Raw genomic sequence first — 7,083 nt, 5'->3', positions numbered from 1 at the left:
ATTTCGGGGTCTTTTATAGCTGATTATGTGGTATGGGTTTTAATTATTGTTGGGGGCCATATGGTGACCTATAGTTGTTAATTTCTGTGTCATTTGGTCTCTTGTGGAGAGTTGTCTCATTGGCATTCATACCACATCTTCTTATCGATCCTAGGGGCCTCGGTGGCCGAGTGGTCTAAGTAGTTACTACTGTAATCACTAGCCAGTCAACACTGAGGTTGTGAGTTCGAACCCCGCTCGTGCGGGTGCACTCTACTCCAATCTTAATTGACTAGGATTGTCAGTTTTCCTATCGAAGGTCGGTGGTTTTCACCGGGCACTCCGGCTTCCTCCACCAATAAAAACTGGCCGCCACGAAATAGCCCAAAAGCGGTGCTTAAAAGTGGCGTTAAAACACAAAAAATCAAATCAAAAATCAAATCTTATCGATCCTTATATCAAAGTCACCAATTTCCCAGATAGAGGGCTGCTGTATACAAAAAAGTTATTGAACTAAGGGTTACGAATTGTAAAGTTGAACATGACGCCATCATGATTTGGTAGACTGTGAAGGAATATCAGTGTGACAGACACAAGAGATGCCTCTAGTGGAGCAGGAACATCTTCCATAACACCTTAGTTCACACCTAGTTTTGAATAAAATGGTTAGTTTTGCTTTTGTTTTAGTTTAACGGTTGCATTATGTGTTTTTATCTTTTACAATGGTCGTTTATTTTTTGCAGGAAGTAGATTTTTTTTTGTCTATCTTTTGTCCATGAAAATCACGTTTTTACTTCAAATTTTCACATTTGGTCAAGTTTTAGGGTAAGTGAATCTACATGACCGAAAATGAGCACAGATGCCTAAGAATCAACAGTTCTTATTCCATCAATGAAAAGTAAAATAAAAAAAATACCGAACTCCGATGAAAATTCTAAACGAAAAGTCCCTAAGCAAATGGCAAAATCAAAAGCTCAAACACATCAAACGAATGGACAACAACTGTCATATTCCTGACTTGGTACAGGCATTTTCTTATTTAGAAAATGGTGGATTAAACCTGGTTTTATAGATAGAGACTGTAGCTGTTCAGATTCTTCCATTGCCTTTTATACTGTGTTTCGATTAAGGATATGAAAAGATTTTCACATGTTTTTTCTTGCAACGTCCATAATTACTATCAACATTTACAACCAGTAATACACCATATGTCCAACAAAATAGTCTGATTTTAATCAATTAAACCTCTCATCACTCACGTTATTCTGATATGTGGCGATAAATGAGTAAACATTAGCAAGTAAAAGGTATTATTTGAATTTTGACCCTACCGTAATGGTGTGGGCGAGAGTAGAAATTTATATTTGGTATATAGTTGCTCTCGAATTGATTTAAATACTTTAATAAATGTCATTAATAAATCATTATCTATGGTCCATTTTAAATCATTATACTACAAAATTTTGCCTTTTATAATAAATACAAAAACAAATATCATTTCATATTTTTATATTATACATTTAAATCTATTAAAACATCTGTTTTGTGATATATTTTCAAAATAGTCTAAAATAATGCATTTGACAGAACAAAGGGGAGATAACTTATGAAGAATTATTTTTCCTAAACATCACATTGACTAGCAGTCAGATAATAATTTTCAAACTAATAAAAAAAAAATATGCTTATATTCTTTCGAATTGCATTTTTGATCATTTTTGCAGTTCACACAATATTCTAGGGAAAGAGATCTTTGGAACTTCACCCGTAAATATAAAACACCTTACAATGGAGTTGATAAGATATATATATATATAACGTATTAGGCCATGATCCGGATTGGGGTTTACAGAATGGAGAATAATGGACAAAATGTGCAGAATAAAGGCCGAAAAATTTAAAGAATAAAGAAAATAAGGCAAAAAAATAAAAGAATAGAGAAAAATGGGGTGCTAAGATATAAAGAATAGAGAATAATTGGCAAATTTTATAAAGAACAGAGAATAATTTGCAAATTTTATAAAGAATAGAGAAAAATGGTTAAAAAATTAAAGAATACAGAATTGAACATTTGAAGGACCCCCCATCCAGACCCTCACGTATCATTTTTGAACAGAAATAAACACATGATATGTAGGTTTTACTTGCATGTCTAGGATCATCCAATAGCATTAAAGATTTAACTTATTTCAAATCATGCTTAGCTAAGCCTCAGAGTCTGATGTTCTCAGTTAAGTGGGGCCGTTTGTCTTCCTGCGGACAGCGTGCCGGTGTACTAGTCGTGACTTTAAAGTCCTTTAATAACAGTAGGCTAGCACAAAGCAGTCAAAATTATACATGCACAATTTGGTTTTCATTTTCTTTATTTTACTTTATTTACTTATTCTTTTTTTTATGTACATATAAAACCTTATACTAATTATTTTTCCTAAATTCACATATACATTTTTAGGCCTATTTTGGTTTAAACAAAATATTTGGCAACTAAATTCACATACACAATTTGGCATAACAAATTTCTCCGCTCTTTACTTGGCTGCTGGTGTACCATGACAACGTCGCTGCCGTTCACTGCCGTCACGTTGCTTGGCCTAACTTTTCTCCTGCACCGGCTTTTGGTGGCCTCTTTTTTCATTTTTTTATTTATATTTATTTATTTATTTTTTATTTTTTTTTTTGTTCTTTATTTTCATTTTTAGTTTATTTTGATTAATTTAAGTTCTATTTATTTTTATCTTTTATTTTAATACATCAATATAATTTTTTTTTTTGGTCACTCAAAATTATATCAATTACCTTAAGGTTAAAAATAAATTATTCAAATGTCCAAAAAGGCGCAAACCAGGGCAGACCGTGCAAGAAAAAAAATCAATATTTGGTAAACAAGCCTAGGTTCCGAAGGTTGTTTGGAACTCAGTGTTCTGACTGGTCCAGTAATTGTTCAGCATTACTGGTCCAGTCAGTGTTTTAGCCAATCTAAATGAAATATATTTCTCTGATTTCGTTATACCCATATGAGTACGAGCACGCGAGTTGATATAGGACTGGTCTGAATTTTAATCAGATTGTGTTTTAGTAGCCTTTTACATTAGGAATATTACAACATTCTTACATCTACACGCTCAGGTAATTGATGACATTTTATTGGACCAAACCATTTATTACTGGAGATTAAATTGCCACATGTCTGACAGACCTTGGGAATGACTGAAACAAGTGATTAACGTTAAACGGGATGGAATATATTTTTTGCGTGAACCCCTGAGGGTTCACGCTTATTAGTTAGTTAGAAATATAGTCTATGGAGGAATATTCGGAACCCCAATTATTGTTCATTCGGAACATTTATATTTCTTATTTGTATTAGCTTCCTCCAATTAAGAGCACCTCCATACGGATCATTTAAGATATCTAAAACTTGGCAATAAAGAACTTTACACAGATCGCTTAATCTCACTTAATATATGCTATATGGCAATAAAAGATATAGTTGATAATCTCTATAGAAAAAAAATAGAAATAGATTCCCATACGTATAATTCTTAAAGAATAATAATGATTCAAAACATGGACACATGTACCTCAGTCTTTCAAAAATTCATTAAATTAATCTAGAAATAATTAATGAGGCATTGAGTAATGGTCAACTAGTAGGAGACATTAATTTATGTTCCTTACAACTGATCATCAATAAGTGTAACTCTACCACGAGACGCATTGAGAGATTAAATGATCTAATATAAAACCGTTTTTGTAGAGGCATAACTTTTAAGTTCAAAGATACAAAAGATTTCATTAATAAAACACACGAGGTAAAAAGGGAATGCATTCTTATTGCTATGATGAAACGTAAATGTACACAAATATGATCATTGATAATTTAAAAGAAACAGTTATCAATGCAGAAGAATTAATTGACACAAAAGAATATCCTTTAAAGATTCTCAACAAAAACGGTTAAACTGCATTTGTTTAATTAATTCTAAGAAACAATAAATTTGAGTTTAATGGAAAGTTATACAAACAAGTTATAGGAGCGCCCCCTCCATATGTGGTATATTTTCACCATCATGCACATATCTGCATCTGTCTGTCCTATTAATAAATATCTTAAGCTGTGGTCACACCTTACCGGATAGCTCGAACGGACACCGAACGGATGAAAAAAAAGTTTTCCGTTGACAAAACTTTTATCCGTTGGGAGTCCGTTGGTGTACTGACCAAATAAAACGGACGCGTAACGAATGCCTAACGGACACACACAGGATATGCAACGTAAGAAACGGAAACGTACCGGACAGAACGGATGTCGAACGTACATCCAACGGACGAGTACCGCATAAAACGGAAACCTAACGGAAGCGTACCGGATAAAACGGATGAACAAGATAAGCGGAAAATTAAAGGCGGCAATAATAATACATGTAAATCACATACACGTGACCTTTTAAATAATTAAAAAGTTTCCGTGTAACTGGTTTTAGTTTATTCTTCAAAATGCCGCCATAGGGTAGGGGTGGAAAAGGAAGAGGAAAAAAATGTCAGAGAAAAATGCCAATAAGGCCGCCTGACCATGATTCAGAAGTCGAGCCAAATACAGAATCTGATGCCATTTATCCGTTTTACATTCGGTACGTATCCGTTTTATCCGTTATCCTTCCGTTCATGTCCGTTTCACATCCGTTCATCATCCGTTTTATCCGTTATACGTCCGGTAGAAGTTTGTTGGTGAATTGGTTGGGGCTTTAGATAAGTTCAAATGGAAAGAAAACATCAAATTACACTGTCAATATAGAGATGACGGTTTTATGGTCTTCACATGCAAAATAGAGCAAGTAGAAGATTTCTTTAACATAGAGAACAAAATTTCCCCTATACTTAAGTTCACATATGAGGTAGTAGTTGGGAGACTTTTGAAAAGGGACCCATGCTTAAAAAGTTAACTTTAAGCAAAAAATCCCAAAACACTGTTAAATTTCTGAATTATAGGCAACAAACATAAGTTAGCAAAAAACAGTGTAAAGTTTTGAGATTTATTACGTATGTTGATTTAAGGAACCGCATTTCATAATAATCGAATTATTCTGCGACTGATATGATTATATAATATTTGGTAAACTATGCTTGCCAATGAGAGAACTTTTCAATAAACATGGCGTTGAATGTTGAGTCTTAGCAAAGCGAGCTAAATGACATCAAATTGACCAGTGTTGTACAAGATATAAATCAATGGCAATATTTTTATACAAAAAAAAAAAAACGAAAAACAGACACGATAATAAGCAAACAAAAAACAGGCTCCGGATTTGGACAGGTATATTAAGTATACATGTATAAGCAGCAAATTGAATGTATTAGCTGGATCCAAGCCCATTTCTAATGTGGAACGGGATTTTACGGCACAAAATAAAATGGTAAGCAAGTAGATTTTATGAAACAAAATATCGTACTAGCTCTGAAATTTGTATTTTAAAAAGAAAAATATATAAAATTACTGAGAGATTCTAGTTGAAATATTACCTCTACCAATAAACACCCAAAAAGTGTCATCCATTGGTAGTAGTTTGACCTTCCAAACTGGTAAAAATGAAAGCTAACACCATTCAGAAATGAACTATTGAAATTAAAACATTCCTTATCTCCCTACTTTATATTTAACACCACTCTCAACACGCCATAATTGTCCTGATTTACAATAAAAAGAAAATATTATCCTCCACACACATGGTTATGAAAATACTGAGATATAATTTACAATTCAGTTGAAATAATAATTAGCATAAAAAAAGTTCTAAGGTTCACGTGTTTACTTTCTTTTTAAAAGCAACTTGTTCATGTGTTTATCAATAAATCATTAACCTAAAATCCTTTTTAAATCATTATATAACACATGTTTGACATTGAATGATAAATACAACAGACAACAAAATTTTAAAATTTTATTAGATATTATAAAATAAAGTTATGATGTCATCTTTTAGTGATAGATTCTTTAAATATAGAGGTTGAAGTCCCACTGAGTCAGGAGCCTATAGTCCAGTGGTTGTCGTTTGTTCATGTCTGTCATATTCGTATATATATTGATTTTTGCGTAAATCCCTACCCATACATATATTTCCTAGAATAATCGTAACCCAATCTAACTATAATTTAGATCTCTAATTTCGTTATCCTCATATGTACGAACACGCGAGTTGATATAAGTCTGAATTTTAATCAGATTGAATCGTAACCCATTTATACAATAGAGAATGGAAACGGGGAATGTGTCAAAGAGAAAACAACCCGACCAACGAGCAGTAAACAGACCAAGGCCACTAATGAATCTTCAACACAGAGAGAAAATCTCGCAACCGGGAGCAGGCTTCAACTGGACCCTAAACAATATTGTATAGTAGTTCATTGAAATGGACATCACACTGAACTCTGAAACATATTAATGAACCAAAATTAAAAAAACACACACACAACTAACAAAGGCTAGAGATTCCCGATTTGGGACAGGCGCAAAAATGCGGCGGGTTTAACATGTTTTGTGATATGTCAACCCTCCTCCTATACCTCTGGCCAATGTGGAATAAACAAATACACAGCAAAAGGCATAGTAAAATTCAGTCCAAAAGAAGTCCGAGTCCGATGTTGAAATAGGTAACAAAAGAAACTAAGCGAAATGACAATGATCAACATAAATTGACAAAGAACTACTAGCAGTAACTGACATGCCAGTATAAAAATAAGGAGATGTGGTATATATTGCCAATGAGACAACTATCCAACAAAGTTCAAATGAAGTTGATGTAAGCAATTATAGGCAACCGTACGGACTTCAACAATGAGAAAAACCCATACCGTATAGTCGGCTATAAAAGGCCCCGACATGAAAAATATGAAACAATTCAATTGAAAAAACTAATGGCCTAATTTATAACAAAACAATTTACGAAAAACTCCAGACTTCGATTAAACTGATTGAAAGATTATGCCTTCATTATATGAAAATTAACCACATTCCCTCCCGTTAGGGGTTTAGTATCATACCATCATAAATCCTAAGACATATGTTGTGATTCGTAACAATACAGAACTGAACAGGTCCGCAATAAG

This window comes from Mytilus californianus, unplaced genomic scaffold (genome assembly GCF_021869535.1).
Source record: "Mytilus californianus isolate M0D057914Y unplaced genomic scaffold, xbMytCali1.0.p SCAF_8, whole genome shotgun sequence".
NCBI classification, from domain to species: Eukaryota; Metazoa; Mollusca; class Bivalvia; order Mytilida; family Mytilidae; genus Mytilus; species Mytilus californianus.
Note: the sequence above shows the minus strand (reverse complement) of the source record.